The following is a 21,542-nucleotide window of genomic DNA, read 5'->3' as shown; positions in this document are numbered from 1 at the left end:
TACAAAGCTCAGAAACTATCCGAAATTCCCATTTTTGTTTCAAACCACCCACTGTAAAATGGAGCGACCCCATTCACTTTTTAGACAGGTAAAAGGAAAAAAAGTCATCTCTTCCCTGAGTGCTCAGTGTGCCAAGTTTTAGTCAAGACGTTCTAATTTTATTTTTTTTTTCTGGGAAATAAACCTGTGAAAACAGAGGTTTATAATGAAAATGCCGAAACAAGCTTAACTACAGTGGTGCGAAGTAGCTGCTACACTACTTGGTGAATCCTGTTACTGGGAGATAAAAGACAGCTTCAGTTATCTTCTAAGAAAGCGTGTTTTCCCGTAATTCTTGATAGCTCTGATTTAGGATTTGGAAGTATCTGAGGAGTCCCCAGCTGGGCCCGTGCTCCCGGGAGATGCTGCCGCGAAGGGGACGGGCGACCGGCCCAAGGCTGGTGCAACGCTGTAGAAACCGCACAAGACGGCTGGTGTCGAGAGCCCGGTCAGGCATGGTGGCACTCACCGGTAAGGTTTAACCTTCCTTTCCCCCCTCAAAAATGGAGTTTATTTCTACATGCCTACTTACAAACTAATGTTAAATACGCGCCTGCGGCCCCATCCAGTCCTGTGAAAATGCCTGAAGAGAAGGAACACGGAATTGCCAGGTTGTTTAATATTTTACTCTTTGCCGCTTGACAGATGGTAACTCCCAACAATTACTAATCCAAAGGAAACACGGAAGAGGATCTTGCGGCTCAGATAGCAACGAGCTTTGAGAAGTTTGTGCTTCCCGGTGCTGTGCAGACGTGAATCACCATACGAGTGTCGTTCCCCAAACGCAGGCGCCGGAGGTGGGGGTTAGTGTGCAGGCCGGGGAGAGGAGGGACAATAACCTGAGAAAAAGGTCTACACTAGAACTGGAAATACAGCATTTCCAGTCCTATTTTTATACTTTGTTCCCAGCCTCGGTTTCCTCATGGGTAACGCAGGAGGGGTAATGCTTACCTGCCTTTCGGCCGATTCCTTCAGGTTGGTCCTGGAGCCTCGGTTTCTTTTGTGCCAGGCAAATTTCTAGAAACGCTTCGTGAAAACGTGAAGCAGCCTTACCGCTGTTACAGGGACGCGGGCCTCGGGCGGGCGGGAGCCCGCAAGCCCCAGAGAGGCCAGCTTGAAAGTTAAAGCGAGGCACACGCATGGTCAAAACTCTGCAGACAAATGTCAGTTCAGATGGCTTTATCAATGAACCCACTTTTATTATTACTTAGCAGGAAATATCTATCTTTTTTCTTTTTAAAACACTTGGCAGCTGAATATTAGAGACCCTTTTCCAATGGACCTTGCTTGACTGGCCAGAAAAGGTAGATGTAAGCTAAGCTGAGTCCACCAGCTTGCAACTAACAGTCCTTCGCACTTAGAAAAAAATACAACCTCCACAAATAAGTCAAGGTGAACACTACACCCTTCCTCGTGTTGCAGGAGAGAGCAGCCACCTGCCAGCACCAGCTGCCACCGCTGCCGAGCCCTCTGAGTTCGTCGGCTGTGTGGATGTGGCCATAGTTCGTGTTTGAGTCAGAATTCTTGTATTTTAATACACAGACACGGTACAGCCTTAAATGGTCTTAAGCCAGTAAATGCAGCTTTAAAGTATTGTATTATTCTTCCGCGGCAGGTCAGTTCCTTGACCGGTGGGTTACAGAGTCCCTCTCTCTGCTGCAAGAAGCACCGCTTTGCCTTTCGCAAACTGGCATGGCATCGCCGAGCAGCCCAGGGAACGAGAGATGGGTGGCATGTGGAAGGGCACGGCTGGAGGCCTGCTCGCAGGCAGGACGCGCTGGGGATGGGCGCTGTGGCAGGAGCAGCCTTGGGGGAGGCAGCTGGCAGCCCCTGCCCAGCACTGACGGCTGAGCAAGCACGGGCTGGGAGGACGCCGTGCCCAGGCTGCAACCGAGCTGCGAAAGAGCCGGCTCCGGCGGGGGGAACGGCGTCCGCCCTCACCCCGTGCATCAGCCAGCTTGTTCTAGGGGGAGTTTTTACAAGTTTGCAAAGCTTTGGTGGATAAAGGCTCCAGTTTCAGATGCAGGCTGCTGCAAGTTCACACATCTTCCTAACCTTCCTTAAAAAAAAAAAAGAAAAAAAGGAAAATAACTATTTGCAAGTTGATGCTGGTTTAAAAATGCACTGTTTACCACCATCCCGATTTCATCTGAACGACTCATGTGGCTTTAAGAACAATCAGCATTTTTCCACCATGATTTAAGAACAAATAATTAAAGTCATCCCAGATGGGCTTGTAAAAATTAAAAGTACATCAGCTAACTTTAAATGCTTCACCCCATTCTTTGTACTAACGCTAGCCACCCTCCAGCCCACTGCCGTTTGTCAGAGTTTCTTCTGTACCAGCAGCGAGCGCTGCTCGGCCGGTGGGATGCTTCCAGAATACACTTTTGTTGGTTTTGGCTCCTGTACTCTGTCACTGATCAGCTTTTTTCAGTTTCTTTTTATGTCCTCCCTAGAGACACCTCTGATGGCTCCAGGGTGAGCCTGGCACTGCAAAATCTCCCTTCGCTGCCCGGTTTTGCCACCAAATTTCAGGGCGAGCTGGGGCTGCTCGCTGTGCCTCAGGCTCTTCATCCATGGCAAGGGACACACAGGAGCTTCAACAATATCCGAGGTCCTTGGACAAACTGAACTACAGGAACCCATCGGTCTGCTCGGGCCAGTTTTAGACTACAATACGATTTCACTCGCTGCCAGACCAGAAGTCAGGCATTTGCCTGTGTGGTCACATTTAAATCCTTCCTTTTATTCCTCACTGCAACACTTCAGCATTAGTTAAAGATCTGAGCGACCCTGCGTACTCGTTATAGTGCAGCACTAAGGGCAAATTCATAAAATGTAATTGGAAAGAGATCTCCATGTGAGAAATAAGTAACCCTAAGAGTCAAATCATTTTCTTCCAACAGTGGTTGAGGTGATCTAAGGAAAAACAAAACAAAAAACGCCACAACTCCCCAAAGCTTTGTTAACTAAACAGTTGTCCATTAAAGAGACCAAATACTTCACAGCATTAGTCTTCAGATTAATGTTAAATCAATATGCAGTAACGCAATAGGGCAATAGTTACCATGGTGAATAATTCTATATTTATTTTCAAGCAAGCCTTATTCCTAACAATTCCAGACATGGTTTCCACTTTTTGGTGACTAACCTCTTAATTTTAATTTTTTTTTTAACTGTTTGGTACCAGAAGCTCAAGTTTTCTCCTTGACAATTAGAGCAAGGTCTCTGCCGCGACAGAACAGCGCTGGGCAGGGATGGGGATGCTCGCCAGTTTTAGCTAAGGGCTTGCTTGCCTTTGGAAGTCAGTACAGCTACATCTTGGGGACGATTTAAAGCTTATGAGATACTACGAATTAAGTCTTGGGTAGACAAGCCCTCATCCTCATTTGGAACAGCAAAAGCATTTTCCTTCCGAGACGTCACCCCTTTTGCCAAGTGCCAATAACCTCCCTCAAACAGTATTCGCCGCAGCAGGCTGCGCGGTGCCCTCTCCCCCTCGCCGGGAGCCCCTCCGCCGCCTGCGGCCCATGGCCCTGGGGCCGGAGCTGCTGCCACCAGCCCGGGCGTTCACAGCTGCTTCCCAAGGGCTTTTTTTTCCATCTCTGCACAGCGCTGGGTTGGGTTCCCAACCAGGAGGGCTAAAAAGTCAATGAGTATTTGTTTGTAATGAAAATTTTTACTGAAGCCACCAGAATGTTATTCCAACCCATTCTGTCTCATTTGGAGCCTGATATAACTCCATCTGACGTCACTGGAGAGACTCCACCCTACCTTTACATTTTATTGGAGGCACTGGTAGGAAATATATCAGTTCACTAACAAAAAATAATCACCCTCTGAAGTCACAGCTCCCCAGCTGAAAACATTTCATTTTCTTGTCCTAGGAAAACCAGGATGGCATACGTAAAATAAAACAGCGCTAAGGAAAGAGTTTTACATGCATAAACATAGAATAATCCCTGACTTTTCCTTGGTGGAACAACGGGCACTTTGGAAAGCAAACAAAGGCGACCCTGAACTCCCCGAGGGAGAGCTGACACACCGAAGGGAAGACTTCGGGCTCACCCGAGGGAGCACCCCAGTAATGCCAAAAGCCAGCTCCGAGCCACCGCAGCGGCTCTGCTGCTGGGCTCCGTCTGCAGAGCGGTTTAGAAGCGGAGCCGCTGCAAACAGTTCGTGGATTGAATTGTCCTTATATGATGCCGATATACACCCACGCAGGGGGTCAGATACATGCGTGCGCATGAACGCACTCACGTTTGCCAAAAACCAGTTGCTCTGCGTTTCGTTGCTTTTGGTTTTGCAGGCGCGGCGCGGCCGCAGGCCCCGGGGCTCCGCTCCGCACTTTCCGCCCTGGCGCCCGCAGAGGGGCGGCAGCTCCTGGGCGGCCCCGCTCCGCCCGGGGAAACCCGGGCCCCGCCGGGCCGCCCCCGCCTCCGCTGCAGCGGCCCGCGGAGCCCCCGCCTGCCCGCCCCGGGGAAGGGCCCCGAGGGGCCCCGGAGACGCCCCTGCCCCGGAACGCCCCAGCGCAGGGGGGGGGGGCCCCGCCCCGCTCCCGGCTTCACCCGCCCGGCTGCGGGTACCGGTTTGCGTGACCCCCGCTGCGCCACCCCCGCGCCCCACGCCCAGGCAAACGCCTTCGCACCGCCCACCCGGGCCCGCCACCGGGGCTGCGGAGCTCCCCGCGCCGGCACGGCCGCTGCCAGGGCCCCCCCGCGCCGCGGGGCCCAAGCCCAGGCTCGCTCCGGCGGGGGCTCGGCCCCGCGGCTGCGGCGGCGCTCGCCGGGACCCCCCCTCCCCCTGGGGCCGATACGGAACCAGGCGACGCGACCCGCAGCGCCCGCCACGCGCGCCGCGGGCTCGGCCCCTTTAAATCCTCCCGGCCGCGGCGGGGGCGGCCCCAGGCGGCACCCGCTGCCAGGCCCGGGCGCTCCCCGCCCCCCGCATGTAAATGACGCGAGCGCCGAGCCAATCAGAAGCGGGGGAGCCGGCCGCCGGGCGCAAGGCAGCCAGTCAGCGGAGGGGGGCGGGGCGCGCCGGCCATGCGGGCTCTGACTCCACGTGGGGCGGGGCCGTGACCGCGCGCTGACCCGGGGCCGTGACAAAGGCGCAGCTCGCGCCTTCCCGCGCCGCCGCCTTAAAGAGCCCCGCACCCACCGAGCGGCCGCGGGCCCAGCCCGGGGTGCTTGGGCCTGGGGGCGGGCGTGCGGGCGACGGGGCTGTCGCGACCGGCAGGAGCTGCAGAGCCGGGTGTCTGTGGCGCCCGTGCTGGGGAGAAGGGCGCAAGTTACACGTCGCGGGCGCGTCGCTGCCCCGATGCTGCCTGCGCGGGGCGGTGAGGCCAGCTTGCGGGCCCGCAGCGGGCACTAGCATACAGCATCGTCCCGCAGGGACTCTGGAGCTGTGATTGTGCCCAGCCGCAGGAAGGACTGACAGCCAGGGCCCGCCTGCACCAGCTCGGCCGCGCACTCCCACGGTCCCTTTGCAGTGGTCTGCGCGCAGACAGCAGCAGCAGGGCCTGCAGAGGCTGCCGCGGCCATGCCCTTGAACTCTGTATTCCTTTAGGCTTAATAATAAGTTATTTCGTACCCTCAAAGTGCCCCTCCATGATGCCTTGGAAAACGCCAACCAGCAATGTCATCTGGGCCTGGCCCAAGCTGCTTGCTGGGGCACGCGCGGGCAGCGAGCTGGGTGCTGCCGATGGGAATCACACCGGAGCGGAAGGAAAAGTCGACAAGATGCGTGTGTGTGTGTGTTTGTGTGTGTGGTACAGGCTGAGCTTGTGCTGGAGTGGTCACGGCTTTGGGTGGCGGGGAGCCAAGCGCGCAGCTGAGCAGCCCCGCTGCTGCAGAGAGGCCCATTGTTCGCGGACAGGCTGTTGAACTTGCACTCCATTTGCTCAGCCCGTACGGCTGTGGTGCAGTCGGGGGGCCATGTGGACTGCCTAGCTGCACATTTGACATCGTCATCACTACCTAATAAACCTGTTAACTGGGAAGCTTCAACACCAAAGAGACAGAAAAACAAACAAACAGGAGGACTAGGAAAGAGGGAGGATCCTGGAACACAAATGCTCCCATAAATGCCTTTTCCATAAGTCTATTTACTCAGCTGCTGAAATTATTTCAACTGAGTGATTAGTCTTATATGCTAAAACCAAGCCATCCATTCTCTTCTCTGATAGTCCAAAATCCTACATCTGGTACTTTATCTGCAGTCTTTTTTTCCCCCCCTTTTGTTTAAAAGAGAGTTTCTGCAGTATTTGGTCCCCAGATGCACTCTATCATCACAGTTTGGGCTCAGAGGTGAATCACAGATATTAAAATTGGTTGTTTCAATCCCACTCGACTGCAGAGAGCTGAATCCTCCCTCACAAGGCTTTATTTTCTAACACGAAAGAGACAAAATTGATAACTTGTGAGCCTGATTTTCAAAGAGAATGAAAAGAAAATGTTTTCACTTCAGATGAGAACAACCTTAGAATGTACATTTGACCTCCTGTGGTGCCTTGGGGTGTTGTAGCCCCAAACCTGACGTGCTGTCTCTGGGGATGAGGCTCTCCGAGGGTGCTCTGTTTCCTAAGACATACGCCAGGAAAAACAGAAGCACCGAAGACTTCGTGTAAGGCTAGATCGTTAGCAGCAGCTACAGCAATTCTCTGAGCTTGAAGCTGGCTAGAGTGCATTGTATATCCAGGTATCAGTGCTGTGTACAATGAAATAACTGAACATGGGATGTGTATAAAACATCACCTACTGCTCCATTACCAATAAGCTCTAGTTTTACTGGAACGTTTAAAAAGCCAAATTTTTGTACTTCTTTCTCAAATCACGTGGAGTCTTGCCTGAGCCTGGTACTGCTTGGCACAAAGAGAACTCAGAGGCACATCTAATTAAATCGTATGAATTAGGGATATTGAATTGTTGAAGGGTTTTTTTTTATTGTTGTTGTTATTGCAGTTTTAGATTTCTAATGATTCTGATAATCTGTGAAATTACTAATTCTAAGGCTTAAGAGAAAACACAAAAAAGACACCTTTTGGGGACTCCAGGGGCCACGTGTGAATCTGATTTTCCAAATGAAGAGAGTTATAATATCAGTTAAAAACCTAAAGGCTTCACTTTTGCAAATCTTTTATGCTAGATTTTATACAGCTAATACATCGCCAATGTTTCCAAGGAAACCAATATGCCCTCTTCTCAGTGAACCAAATCTCACTATTAAAACAATTAAAAACTTAATCTGGGTTCCCTCCCTTCCTCCCCCTCTCTCCTCTCGGTATTATCATATGCATTTTAATTAAAAACACGGTTGCGATAAATTTTTACACATATGTAGGCTACACCATAAATTACCTAAAGCAAGCTTGACTCCAGAGCACAATAACTGGGAATCAAATATATTGCAACAATTGAGCAAACACAAATTCACAGGAATCTTGATGAATCAATTATAGCCACTGCTCATCTCTGAAGGCTACTGGCCATAGCGATGGAGGGGAGTTTAAAACTCCGTCAGGCTGTGAAAAATATAGGTTTAGGTATTAGAGGTGGTTTAGACAAATTCCTGAATCTCAGCTGACACAGTGCGGTGAGACGGTCCTCGCTGGCGGAAGCTCTGGCTAGCCAAAGAGGAAAAGCTGGCTCCCGAAGGGCACCAGCACGCGGCTGTTCGGAAGGAATTCTCCCGATTTTTTCTGCTGGGTGACTGAGCAAGGGGTTTTAAGGTCACGGTGGCTACACAAGGCTTCCGTTTCACAACCCCGCTTCCGCAAAGCCGGCGCGCAGCGTGGACGGCACTACTGTACTAGCGCTTAACGGAGCCTACAGAAAGGTCAGATGCCACAGGACAGAGTTGCCTGAAAGCTGAACGCAGGCTCAGAGGGGGCTCCCGCCTTGTGCTCGGCGAGTGCACCCTGTCTCGGTGCCTTTTCCAACGTCTGCTTGTGAACCGCTTGTTCATACGCCTGCACCCCGAGGGCCAGCTGTGGAAATGAATCAAGTGAGAGGCCCCAACACCTCCACCTGCACCCACGCGCTCCGCAACGCGAGCGTGCCTGGAGAAAGACGGGGCTTGAAAATCCATCACTAACAGCGGGCTTTGAAAATCCGATGGGGTTTTACAGCAGCTGTCAAAGTGCCTCCCTCCAAAGCTGGGTGTCTTGGTGGCACGGACAGGGCAATGCCCTTTTGAGGAAGTTCCTTGTTCTGCCGGGTTTCTGCGTAAGATTTTGGGGGTGCTGGCCTGAGCTGACAGCCCAGATCAGCGCCAGAGGCACCTTCCACAGGCCAGAGCGCGGCACAGTCCCGGCGACGGCGGCGCTCGGGTAAGCTCTGCCGCAAGCCTCTCTTGGTTTGTTTGTATTGACTTAGAGAGTACCACTGCTGTCCTCGGGAGTTGGAAAACAAATAGGAACCCTGGGTGCCAGCACCACGGAGCTTAAAGCCTCAACGCAAACACACAGTTCAGGCTCTGTGTCCAAAGTGTTTTGCTGGTTTGATGTGAAGAGGCATAAGGATCCAGCCGCAGGGCTTTGGGGTCTGTCTGCCGAGGAGAGGGATCTACGGGTCAAGAGGCTCATGAAAAGAGGAAACCGGCTCCAAACAGGAGAAGTGAATGCCACTGGGAAGGCAGTAAATACAGTCCCGCTCTTTGTTTCGCCCGCATTGTGTTCCCGGCTCTGCCTGCTGCACATTGACTCGGCTTTTCTGTTCCCCTTGTGTGTGTGTGTGCACGACTTCCACTCCCGTGACAAGAGGCTGAGCACGAAGGAAGGGAGCAGTCGGCACAGAGATGTTTCATGTGGATCCAAAAGCTAAATCCGGCCCTGGCTTGCACGCTCCCCCCATTCCCCCGGGAGCCGAAGGGAAAGGCAGCCAGAGCCGCTTCCTCCACCATTGTCTGAGCGCTCGGACAGCCTTCTGCCCACGCTGGCGAAGGGCAGGGGCGTCTGAGGAGCTTCCAGTTTGCCTCGCGCCTCTGCGCAGGACTGGATGGAGAAACCAGAGCATGGCCCAGGCTCTGTCCTCCCTCCCTGGGATTCCCTTAGGCATTGGGTTGCCCAGAAGATTTAGGGAAATGAATCTCGCTCGCTCCTTCACACACATCTTTCAGGGTACTGTGTGTTGCTGTGTGCTCTTTGCAAATGCAGTTTCCTGTGAAAAAAATCCCAGCCTTGCTAACATCCCACATGTAATGTGATACATTCCCATTCATACACACTTCCCACCACTCCGACACACAGCACTGTACAACCAGAGAGACAGAAAGTGTATGGCACGTCTGCGCTCAGAAATACCGAATTCTTCTGGTGCGCGGGGGGTGACTTGGGGTTATTTGTGTGGGTTTTTTCCCCCCTTTTCCAGAAGAGTTTGGAAAATTACTTTCCACCATCTGCCCTGCCAGAGCTAGGAAATATTTGGAATACATTCCATTCTCCTAATGAACACGCAGCAGCAGGGGTGCCGCAAATAAGAGAGAGAAAATCTTTCTAATGAACAACAAATGAACTAGAAATCACATCTACATAGCTTCAGCTTTTGTTGCCTATAGCTTTAGGGTGATTCATGGAGACAAAAATCAATGAATGTGCTGTAGACCCAGGCCTAGCACGGCGTGCAGAAGTCTTGCCGTGACCCAAGCCATATTTGTTTTGGATACAAATACAGACTCTCGCTAGCTTCCTTTTCTTTTAATTGCAAAAAGTAGGGGAAGAATTTAAGTATGGTTCCTACAACTCTTGTTAATGCTCTTCAAAACGTGTTGAATTTATAGGATACTGTCAAACACATATTAGTATTCATGACACAAATCACGTTGCTTCCAACTGGTATATAGAGCTGTATCGTGCTCTTTTGTTAAATAATAATGCTCTCCAACTGAAGAAATTAGTGGTTCTTTCTCAGAGGAAAAGGGCCAAAAAGCTCCTCTTGACCCATGCTCTTCAGAGACTGGGGACAGATGTTGCTGAGCACAGCCAGAGGTGAATTTCCAGATCCACCACAGTAGAAATTAAGGGCTTCTCTCAAGTACTGTACATGCCATCATGAATATGCAATTAGCCATTCTTCTTTTAAGAGTTTTGCCTGCTGCAAACCATCCAGACATAAGCAAGTTTCCACCCAAGGCTTTTGGTGTCAGAAACTTGGACGTACCAAGTGGAAACCTCAGTTCAAGGCTCAGACGCTGTGCAAAGCATGGTGCGACCCATCACAGCTGGCCTTAGATCAGGAGAGGTGCGAGAAATAAGGCATTCATGGAGCTGCAACCCATCCCATCCTTCTTGGCAAAACCTCTGATCAGATACTGGGACTTTTCCTCATACCTCCTTACAGGTGGATTTATTTTCTTACACTAGTCCACAAGCTCTAGCCCAAAATACTCGGGGTGTGACGAGTACCAACAGAGAACTCAAACCATCAGCTCCAAAGCTGAGGCACCTCTCAGCCCCTCCCTCAAAGGAAAAGCCATGGGAGCACACGAACCATTGCCAGCCTGCACCGAGTGTCATCACGCTGGCCACAGCAGGCCACAAGCAGCATTGCCAAGCCAGGCAGATATGGGTACTAGAACAGAGAAGGTCTTAGTCCTACAAGTGTAATCTTAGAAAATACTGCTGACACTTTCTACGCTACTCTGAAATCCTAGACTGATGCCACACATTTCCTAGTCCTCAGAGCACCGAGTTCCTCCTAGGAAACATCACCAACAGGTGAGATGGGAAGCTACGTAGCAAGAAATCCATCTCATCCTGCCCTTACGGGAGGTTTCTGAAAGTCCGGAGCCCTAGAGATGTGCATATAGCCACCTAATACATAGGGGATAAAAGCGATGGCCAGGTAGGCGTTGCTCTGTAGGTACAACAATACCTGCTCTTCTCTACGCAATCTCTGAATCCTTCGTTGGGTGCAGGAAGGTTGGGATAGAAGGCATTGCACTGGCTTTCCTCTCTGCACCTGGTATTTTCACCTGGTTGTGTGCTGAGGTGCTGATTTTTTGGTGTGTGCCCTCATTTTCTTGGAGCCTGACTCTGCAACTCCTTCAAGCATTTAACCTGCAAGAAAGTCAGCAGTTTCCCCAACAAGACCTTACATGACCAGGCCTCCTTATTTAATACCATCTTCTGCATACATGTTCACCTTCCTTGTCTTCCATTACTTGCAGTTTCACCCACCTGAACGAGCAGCTGCATTCAGCATCCCAGACTCATTAAATAGCCACTTGGTTCCCCCTTGTTCTTGGTCTCTCACACTGAAGCACACATTAAAAAGAAAAAAAAAAGGGGGGAGGGGGAAGAGAGAGAGAGAGAAACAGAACGTTCCTACAAAAAAGCAATTTCTTGGCTGGCCATTTTTTTTTTTTTTTTAAACTCCCCTCAATATGGCAGGAGATATTTATGTCTGAACAAATCCTTCTCCCTCCCAATCAATCCAGCTTCCCTTGCTTCTGCAGTGCAGTCACGCTGTTTATATCAGTCTGTTGCTGTGAAAATTAATGTGACAACACAAAACGCAACGTAATGACTAAAGGTGTGTGAAATAGTCCTGGAGAAATACGAAGTGACTTCAAATGCAAGGTATTTCCTCCTTCCCCTTTCTCGCATCCTACAAGCTGCTACAGTTCTGAAAATGGGACAGTTTTCAAATAGGCTATATTTGCAGAGCAAGGATGGATGCTATTTTTATTGCAAATTAGCAGATTTTTTAGCAGATCCAACTTCATTTGCAAGTGAAAGTGACTCTACTTACCATGCAGATATAGGTCTTATGTTGGAAACTCATGGAAATTCATGTTTTGAACATACTTACAGGAGAAAAAAATAGATCTTGCCTTTATTTCTGGCTGAGACTAGCTCCACTGAAGAAATACCAGTGGGGCAGTGCGTATTTGCTAAACTACTACATTATGTGAGCAAGTGGGAGCGAACCTGAAGTAGTTTCTAGGTGTGCTCTGTGAACTTCTAGGGGCCTGGGGACTTCAAGGAGTCCACAGAGACATAAGAAAAGGTATTCAGCTGTTAGCAGCCTGGAGTTTGCTATCCAGGGATCCACATTTCCCCTGGAAAGTTTTGAATGGTCTGCATATTGATGAGGACTGAAAAATGACTGCTCTAATATATAGGGCTAGCTAGGGTTGTCCATGGTCTGCACTGATGTGAAAAACTCAATGTAGTAAACAGTACGAGGGCAAAACATTCAGTTAACAGTTAGTTCTGCAAAAGACACCACTTCAGAATGCCAAAACTTTTCATTAAATCGGAAAAAAATCTGGTGAGTGGTTTAAGCCAAGAAAAATAGTTGAAAAAAAAATTAGGGAAATAAAGCACTGCATTTAAGTGCTACTGAATCAAAAGATTGTCAGGGTTTTTTGTTTCAAAATGAGATTTTTAGCTAACAGTCAACCTACAACTTGAGAAAGGTGAGCAAATGGTTAAACACCTCCCAAATAAACCAGAAGAATAAGTCATTACATCCCAAGCTGTGCCAGTTGTGTCAAGCCCAAACCCACTTCAGAAAACTTACAGAGAAAGTAAAATTTGGGGGAGCAAGAGAAAAAAACTCTGCACACCTTTAAAACCTTCATACAACATCAGTGCTGGATTCCCAGAAGTGTGATTTTGGATTCCGTTACAGCTCCACCATGAAAATGAACTAAGATGATTAAAAAAAAAAAAATTCTTCATTTTAATATGGGCATTGCAAGAAGAAAGTGAAAAATAGAACAGCAGGCAGGGAAAGCAGAGAGCTCCGATTTCAAGAAATGGAGTCTAATTTTAAGAGTGCAATTTCTACCTGCCAAATGTGCACATGCATTCCTTCAACCCGAAGCTATACAGCAGGCGTGAACCTGTTTGTACCTCTCCTGACAGGAGCACAACAGGGGGAAACCAGCGGTGCAAGTATTCAGGTATGCTAACAAATTCTTTTGGCAGATGCCACTTTTGCAGTTTTCTGCTACACATGAAAAAGCAGAAGGTGAGCGTCAGCCCTGCTGTTCTGCTGCAGTGTGATGGGCTCAGCTCTTCTTTCTCTCTATCCCATCCCTATGTATTTTTGGGGTATGCAGCTCCCATTTCTAGAATGCTCATTAAAACAGACAGATCACATTCCTGAACACTGTTACCATGGACTTTAATGAGACTATTTTCACCACAAGCGAGTTCAAAATCAGAGCTAACATTTTAAAAACACCTAAATTCATCTTACAAAAATAAGCAAGTATTCAAAGCTAAAGTTATAAAAAAAAAAAAGGAAGAAAAAAAAGCCTTGGACACAACATCCCAAACCCCCACCGTTCTAGGAGCTCAGGTCCTCTGTTCACACACACTTAGCAGCAGGTATTTAACACTCTGTATACCTGTCCCAGACACCGATTCTCTCCCTGTGAGTGATGACACCCTTGGGTTGGTATCGTGGTGGTAGCACTTTTAGCAGCGCAGGCTGCGTCGCTACAACAGAAGTTATATTTTGGAAACTGAAAAAAACATGCTTCCCCAGTTCGCAGCTTTTACAGGCCTTATTTTCTTTAATATAGGTAGAGAGAACATATTTTCCCATCACTGACAAAAAGATCAGGGTATTCTTTTGTGAGCACAAGGCATCCTATCATTTGTAGCAGGCATGAATTATTGCAGTGTCTCCATCCAAACAAGTGAACATCTGTATCCCATTTTCACTGGCACCACGAGATACCTGGCGCAGCCCCAAAAGGGAATGTTTAGCTACAAGGGTTTAAAATATGCAGTAATTTGCTGTTGTGTTATCTTCTGGTATTCTCTGCTTTGAAAAAAAAAAAAACCCAAAACTTTATCAGTGAAGTCCTCCCACTGTCTATTTGCCTTGCTCTAGCCCAGAATGAAATGAATCAAGTAAAACAATTTTGAAAGCCTCATTTATTTTCCCTCCTGAAGAGTGATGCTTATGGAAGCCAGTTGGAGCAGGGTTCTGTGGAGGATGGGACATTTCATGTCCCTCCCTCCACTTCTGGTGAGTCTGTTTTATACAGACGCAGGGGGACTGTAAGTTTACCCAACCCGCCCAAGGACAGTATTGCCGAGAGAGTGATATTCAGCAATCCAAGAGTGGGAGGTTCACTGAAAGAAAGTCTGGGAGCTCTTTTAGTCTGGTATTGCATCCTTGGCTTTTGAAAATATGTCTAAGACCATGTCTTTGTTGAAAGCAAGGTGTGCTTTTACAGCAGATTGCTGTCTACAGCGACTAGCCACCTCCTATAAAATTCTAGGGCAGAAATACTCAGTTTCTAGGGCTTTCAGCTCAGCCCTTACATCCAGATTCTCCTTGGGCAACTCAGATTCATTCTCCATAGGATCCAAGATGTTAATGTAGTTAAAAATTCTCCTTTTTTTAATACTGAAACATCTTTGTCCCTTACTTTAAGAACTGTCCCCTTGCCCTCTCATGGCCAAGCAGAACACTACTGAAAAGATCTTTTTCTTGGTTGCTTGCATTTACCTGGTCACCCTTCTCTGCAATCCCAGTTGGGTGCCACCCACCTCAGACAGAAGCTCCTTTGGGGTGATCCCCATTTCGGTCGCCTCCAGCGCCAGTCCTGAGGCGACTGAAATGGGGATCATCCCAAGATAAGTCATCAGCTGCTGCTGCTTCCAATCTACCCAGCTCAGAAACCATCCTTCACTCTCCACCCTACCCCAATCTTCGAAGAAGTCACAGCTACCTCCTTTAAACCCTTTCTTAACACTCCCCTTTTCCAATGATTTCTGTATAAAAGAGAAAAAGCCTCAGCACTGGTGTGTGCTGTGACTACTGCCCAGGCAATATTACTCACATTTTTCCTCATCTTCTGTAGCTTCCCGTAAGGATCACAGGGAAGGGGATGCCCATTTTCCCTGCATTTGAACAAGCATTTGACAATGGGTCTTCACTCCTTTGAGCTGCTGGAACTCTTAGATGGTTACTACTAGTTGTACTACTACTACTTTAGTCAGTTATGGTGGTTGCACTACTGTCTACCTTCCTACAGCCAGCAAGTGCTTTTGTCAGAGCTCACAGTCACCATGCCATTTGCTAGATGAACTCACGTAAGCTAAGTCACTGTCACCTCAGTATTCCGTTACAGTTCCAGTAACACCTTCTCATACGTGATTCCATCTCCAGTTTAGCTCCTCAGGATAGGTCAATTGGGCAGATGGGGGCACGTTTCCCTCAGTGGATTAAAAATGTTTTGGTTCACTTTTCTAACGTGTTGCTACAAGTAAAAGTCTCTTAGTCCTTCAGCTATGCCGGGAACGACAAAACGTGGCTGGCACGGACTGCGGTGCAAAGGGAGAAGCAAGCTCCCTACCAAGGCAGCCGTCCCTGCGTGCTCCCTCTGTGCACCCCCTGTGCTCCCTGCACAGGACGAGCCTGGAGCAAACACCTCCAGATGGGAGGATGGGAAAAGTCCTTGATTAGCAACTTGGCCTTTCTCCATAGCTGGGAAACTGAGGCACCCAGGGCAGATGACTGCATCTAAATCAGAGACGGGAAGAGAGTTTCAGGCAGAGCTGGGTACTAAGTTTTGATCCAAGCTGTTTAGACCACACATCATGTCTGATGACTAAAATGATGGCATTACTACTCTGTTTCAAACTCTGCTTGGCTCTGGAATAAGAGACAATTAAAATGGTAGGAAAATTCCTGTTATTAAATGTCCACAGGGAAGCTGAACTGACAAATAAGAAACAAATTCACAAATATCAGCAAACAGTATGTTGAGCTATAGAAATAAAAATGAAAGAGAAGTAAATAAGCCCATGTCTCCATAAAGAACACACTGTTACATCAGTGTAGCCATAACTGCCCTGGAAACCCTCTCCTCTCAGGGCAAGGAGGGCTTTTGGGGCATGGCTTCAGAAAAGTAACGTTAGCTAATCTGCAAATAGTCTTGCTTTCAAGTGTCTTCACTAAGGAAGATATCCCAAAAATACCTGTATCCATTTCAATTCACCCCTCACATAATACTCAGTATTTTCACAGAGAGAGTTGTGGTCTCCTTACAGCCCCCGTGCAAATAAACCCTCACCAGCTTTGGAGGCTTCTCCTGGCACCGTCAGCGCAGGATCCATCTCTAATGCTGCTCGCCCATGTGTTTACTGGTTGTTAACTGCGCTCCCTCCAGCCTCCTATCTAGGAGAGCATCAAAGGGGAAGGAATGCCACTTGCCTAAATGTGATAGACTATTGCTGCAGGCAGGAGTAACTTGTGCTGTCAGTGTTCAATTAGCACCAAGTTAAACTAAATGTCTTGTGAATATTTCATAACGATCTGCCAGCATCATATCTGAACTCTCTGGCTTTTACCAAGCCATTTCCCTTCCAAAGTGACATGATGTGGAATTAAAGAGGAATGATGAGCCAATCTTGCTTGTTTGAGTATCTGCTCAAGAATCACACCATATAACAAAAAAGTAGTAATAATTAAAAAATCAGCACAAAACACCTGTCACCTAAAATTATCCTTTGATAATAAACTACCTTTGAATGAAGTGAGAGTTTATATAAATAACAGCTCTTCTTTTTCTGACTGTAAATTTATTGTAGCTTTCCCATTTACTTTGTGAGTTACAGGAGCTGATGTAAGCTTTTATATTTCCCATCTTGTTTTTCACAAAGAGCTCAGGAGTTAAATGGATTGGAATAGACCTTAAAAGCCAGGGCTAACTTTAAGTTGAAATGCCGAACCTGTGGCAAGCACCAGGTGAGCTGCACAAGCAAGCCACCCTCGCCTGCGCCCCGTGCGAGACGCAGCAGTCTGAGCAGAGCTCACTGTGGGATCTGGGGCAGAAAAAAGACACGCTCACAAATGCAAAAACCTCGGTGCTGCAGACCAGCCACTCAGCAGACATGCAAATCTCAGGCTGGAAATCTGTGGGATCCGCATCACCTGCCTGGGGGTCCCGGGCAATAAGTCACTGGAGCTGGCTTCTGGGCCTCACAGCAGGCAATCTGGAGCGTCCCCCAAGCCCTGGCAGAGTAGAGGCAGCAAAATCTCAAGGGCCACTGTGCTGATTGCTCACCATCCGCACTGAAGGGCAGCGGCTCCCTCCACGGAGGGAAAGGTGCCACAGGGCACGAAGAGTCTTTCCCCAGACTTTCTGCTGAGGCTGCCAATAAGGAGATCAGTTGGTTCCAACAGCAATGGACCAAAGCCACCAATTCATATCACCTCATCCATCATACACCCAGATGATAAATGATCCTGGGTTTGCACCAGCCTGGGCCGATACTCTGCAAAACACAGCCAAATTGCCTAGCTCCGCTTGCTGAGGAGACAGTCCCTTCGACCGATGAAGGACAGGCTAAACTAGAAACTTCTGCTGGCTTGGCCACACGGGCTGGGATGAATGTCCCAGTGAAGTGCATTTGCACAAGCAGAGCAAGTGCTGAGACAGGTTTTAAAGTTAACTCAGCAGGTGAAGAGCGAGTCTGAAATAACCACAGGGACCGCATCATTTCACTTGCACAATTCCAAGTGGCCCATGGCTAGTCCCACCTACCAACACTGCCTTTAGGTCTTGAGTCTCATCGCCACCGGATTTTACAGGAAAATAGTTAGCACATATTAGGTACCTGTCCATAAAGAAAAAAAAAAGTCATACCTCTTTTGATAATGAAGGGTTAATAGGAAAAGCCACATGGGAGCTATTCTACAGCACTGAATACAATGCAGTTACATGTTGCTGCAACTGTATTGATATAACAGATAAAACTTGCTCACAAAGGCATTTTAAGGATAGTATTACATAGCAAAATATATATAAATATATAGCAGCTAGCCTATAGTCTAGTCTAGTCTCCCTCCCCTTGGTGCCCAGTCCTTGCCCACCTTGATCACTCACTTTGCCGCAAAAGCCACTGCACGAGCATCATAGCCACGCTGCCCACGCTGGCAAGCAAGAGCTGCTACCGACCCCACAGAGACATTCTGCTCCCTGTCCACTGTGGCTGGCATGAGCGTGTGGAGACAGCAGCCATGGCAGGGAGACATCAGACACGCAGGCAGCCACAGCCTTCCTTCTCCCCGGGGTCCTGCAGCAAGCCCAGCAGGTACGCACCCCATGGCCCAGGTCCCAAGGATGCACCCTGGCTCCATCGCCGTGGCAGAGCAGGCAGAGAGGAAGAAGGTCACAGCAACGCCAGCACTGTGGGAGGCTCGAGAAACCCCTTGGCTATGCAACGGGCCAGCAAGGGGACATTTCTCAAAGGGGCCAAATGAATTAGGAGCTCAAATCCCAGTAAAATTTGCACTCACTTCTAAGCTGTTTTGAAAAATAAAGTATCTTACATCCCTCTCTTGCTTCAGCCCATTTATTGTCAGGAATCTTCTGGTGAAGGGTTCTACAACAACAACAACAAAAAAGCTTATAAAAGGCGGGAGCTGCAGGAAGGAGGGGCAGGGAGCTCCAGAGAGATTGGAGGCACCTGGAGAGATAGGAACTAGACCTGGAGGAGAAAAGAGGACACAGCTCTATGCTCCTCAGGGCCAAGGCACTGCTGTTAACCCTACACTAATACATGCTAATTAACCCCCCTTTCCAGATAAGGAGGGAGCGGGCTCTGCTGGAGAGGGGGATCGGTGGGAAGCTGCATTCACTTCTCTCACCTGAGTGACCTGCGCGCTGGCTGGGGGCGGATAAAGCCCAGCACACGATGTTTAAAGGCTCCCATAATTTGTTTAACAGACCTGAAGACCTACCAGCATTTAACTGCTGCAGATATAGATGTAATACAAACAGCAAAACAAATCCAAGCGTGGCTGGGCTGGAATATTAATACAGCCTTGCAAAGGCAGTGAAAATAGGGAAGCGCCTGCGGATCACGTACGAAGGGGGGATTTGGCTGTGGACAGGCAGCTTCATTAACAGCCGAGTGCCCTGACCCTTCTGCATTACAAATACTGACATTTACTCTCCCCAAATGGCTGAACTAATACACTGATAGTGGTGGTGGCATCCTTCCAGCAGATGGGACTGATATGTTTTGTACATAGACCTGTTGGGGGTTTTGACACAGTCACTTGTCTGAGTGCCAGCATCTGAAAAACAACTCAGGAGGCCTTTTATGGCTCCAAACTTGAGGCTTTTGGGACCTTTTCCATTTTTTTCTGTTAAGACAGTCACAAAGAAAGGGAATGCTACTGAAGTCTGGGCAGATAAGTCATAGGACAGATTTCCCTGATTCTGTGTTCAGCTGTATAGCAATTGCCAGAGTAAATTCAAGGATGTGCTTTAAAATGCCAAAATACATTAGTAACGTTCATCTATGAAAATAATGATTATGGGAGAGGGATTTGTTTGTAAGCCTTAAAAAGAAAACACAATTCATCCCATATTTTGCTGGGAAAAAGTCCCATATGAATTGAATCTTGCTCCTGGAGTTTCAGCTTGCAATCTGAAAAGTGGGGGCTGGAACGCTCCCAATGTCGCCAGAGCTTTTCCGACCCACCCAGTCCCACTGGCTTTTAGCAGGTTGTTAGAAATAATCAGGAGGCTGTAAAAATAATATTTCTGACTTGATTAACATGATGTTCCACTTAGCCACTCCGCGGCTGTTGTTTTTTGTCCTTGATAATCAACGGGTAGAGGCTGATATTGAGTGTGTAATTGCTAACCACCAGATTGTATGTCAGCCTCAGCCCTCCGCAGCAAAGGGAGTGAGGAAAAAAAAGAAAGGGACCCAAGAGGAGGGTCACGGGATAAATAATTTTACAGCTTTACAAGAGGGAGTAGCACGTGTGTAACTGCTCCTATAAACAAGGGAGGACAGGGCAGGACAGGGAATGAAGGGCTTTTCTACTATTCCCTTTCATATCTGTCAAAGTAACTCATCCATCATCAGGCACAGGTAGGAGTATGACAGTCATTGAATTAAGGGCCCTCAAAGCCTGAGCCCGTGACTTGGCATGGACACTGGGAGACAGCAGAGGTGCCACAGCAGCCAGTGGGAGACAAAAGGGTTCCCAGGACTCACGCTGCACCGGCAAGACCTGTGACCTGCGCTCGGACACCAGAGAGGACTGAATTAGGATTAGCTCCTGCCTCTCTGCACGTGGAGATCCCAGTCCTGTGTTCCTCCCTGCTGCAGACGGCCCTATACCGAACCCAGCTTTCCTGCCAAATGCATTGCACCGGCTCCCTCCCGGTTCTCCGGCAGCAGGCACTGCCTGCAGGGCGAGGTGGGGACCCCCGGGGCACTCCTTGCAGCTCTCTGTGGTTGAAAGCCACGAAAAAGCCCAATTTTTGTGAAGTATTATAGTTCACCTGGTGCCTCCAGGTTTCTGTGAGATGTTTTATTGCGTTAGTGTTGTCAAATGGTGACATTTCTGAGTGTAAGTCATAGGGTTGTTGTTAATGCCAATTTAATGGTGCTAAAATGATTAAATATGGCAGGCTTTTAAATAATGAGGTACATAAAAGGTGTTAATAACCTCTTAAGTGCTTTAATAATATTCTGTGCTATCATAAAATGTTAGTAATTGGACCTCTTAACTTTCATCTGCCAGAAAGTAATGAAAGAAAAAATCTCAACAGAGGCGCTGAATGGCTGAAAATTTTGCTTAAATAAAAGAAAAAAATTGAACAATGGTAAAACTGAGCCCTATTTGTTAAAAAAAAAAAAAAAAAGGAAAGAAAGAATTAACTGGAAAGCCCAATGGAACATGCATTTTAATGTCATGCAAATCCTTAGCATTTCCAAAAAATGTCTTTGGTATAAGGTACTGCAAGAACAAAGGATCCCAATAAAGGCGTGATGGCTCACTGCTAAACCCAACATCAGATCGGCTGCTTGGTCTGACATAAGACAAACCTGTACGCTACTTGTGTGAGTTAGAAATGGCATCTTACTTGTACATAACAGACCTAAACTAAGCCGGGGCTACTCCTGCAGACTGTGCAGTTGGACAGAGCTTCTTGCACTGGTTAATAACAGTGGATCTGCTCCCGCAGTGGGACATGGAATCATAGAATCATAGAATAGTTTCGGTTGGAAGGGACCTTTAAAGGTCGTCTAGACCAAACCCCCTGCAATGAGCAGGGACATCTTCAACTAGGTCAGTTTCACTGTAATTAAAATGGTAAAAAATGTAAACAGGGAGGCCAAATAGGAATATCTCCATAAAATTTGGACAGGATCCTGGGTAAGCAGCAGCTTTGCCAGAGGTCTATAAAATCCCCTCCAGGCTACTGCTTAAATCCCACCCAGAAAATAGCTAGAGGAGCTGCAGCAGTGTCCATAAAATGTACTGACACTGGGCTGGTGTTGCCTTAAGACTCAGCAGGCTCCCCAGCATCATTTCCAGTAATGTTCCTTAGGTCTCTTCCTCCTAAATACCAATCCAACCCAAACAAATTATTGTGAAAAACCTGTATCAGCAAAATAATTTTCATTAATGGAGATTTGCAGGTTCCTGATTCAATGGCTCTCCTAGGGAAACCCTTTTAAGGTCTTCCCAGCTGCTGCCTTATGTGCTTTGCTTTTC

At 48.3% G+C, this 21,542-nt stretch overlaps 1 long non-coding RNA gene across 7 annotated transcripts in view; it reads right to left on the bottom strand.

Annotated features, from left to right (window-relative positions):
- Nucleotides 1-230: 230 nt before the first annotated feature.
- LOC148056515 (uncharacterized) overlaps nt 231-21,542 on the bottom strand; it is a 201,353-nt gene continuing 180,041 nt past the window's right edge. For 5 of the 7 annotated variants that reach the window (XR_015703022.1, XR_015703017.1, XR_015703016.1 and 2 more), the window contains 2 exons: nt 991-2,098; nt 231-878 (listed from right to left, as the gene is read on the bottom strand). This is a non-coding gene — a long non-coding RNA (uncharacterized LOC148056515). Of the gene's footprint in view, nt 879-990; nt 2,099-4,110; nt 4,241-4,302; nt 4,588-21,542 lie in introns of those variants that run through there. The other 2 variants (XR_015703024.1, XR_015703023.1) reach the window with 2 other exon arrangements.

The sequence above is a fragment of the Nipponia nippon genome, unplaced genomic scaffold (assembly GCF_047370975.1).
Source record: "Nipponia nippon isolate SJK-2023a ecotype South Korea unplaced genomic scaffold, ASM4737097v1 scaffold_13, whole genome shotgun sequence".
NCBI classification, from domain to species: Eukaryota; Metazoa; Chordata; class Aves; order Pelecaniformes; family Threskiornithidae; genus Nipponia; species Nipponia nippon.
The sequence above is the reverse complement of the archived record's forward strand: the minus strand, read 5'-3'. Positions and strand labels throughout refer to the sequence as shown.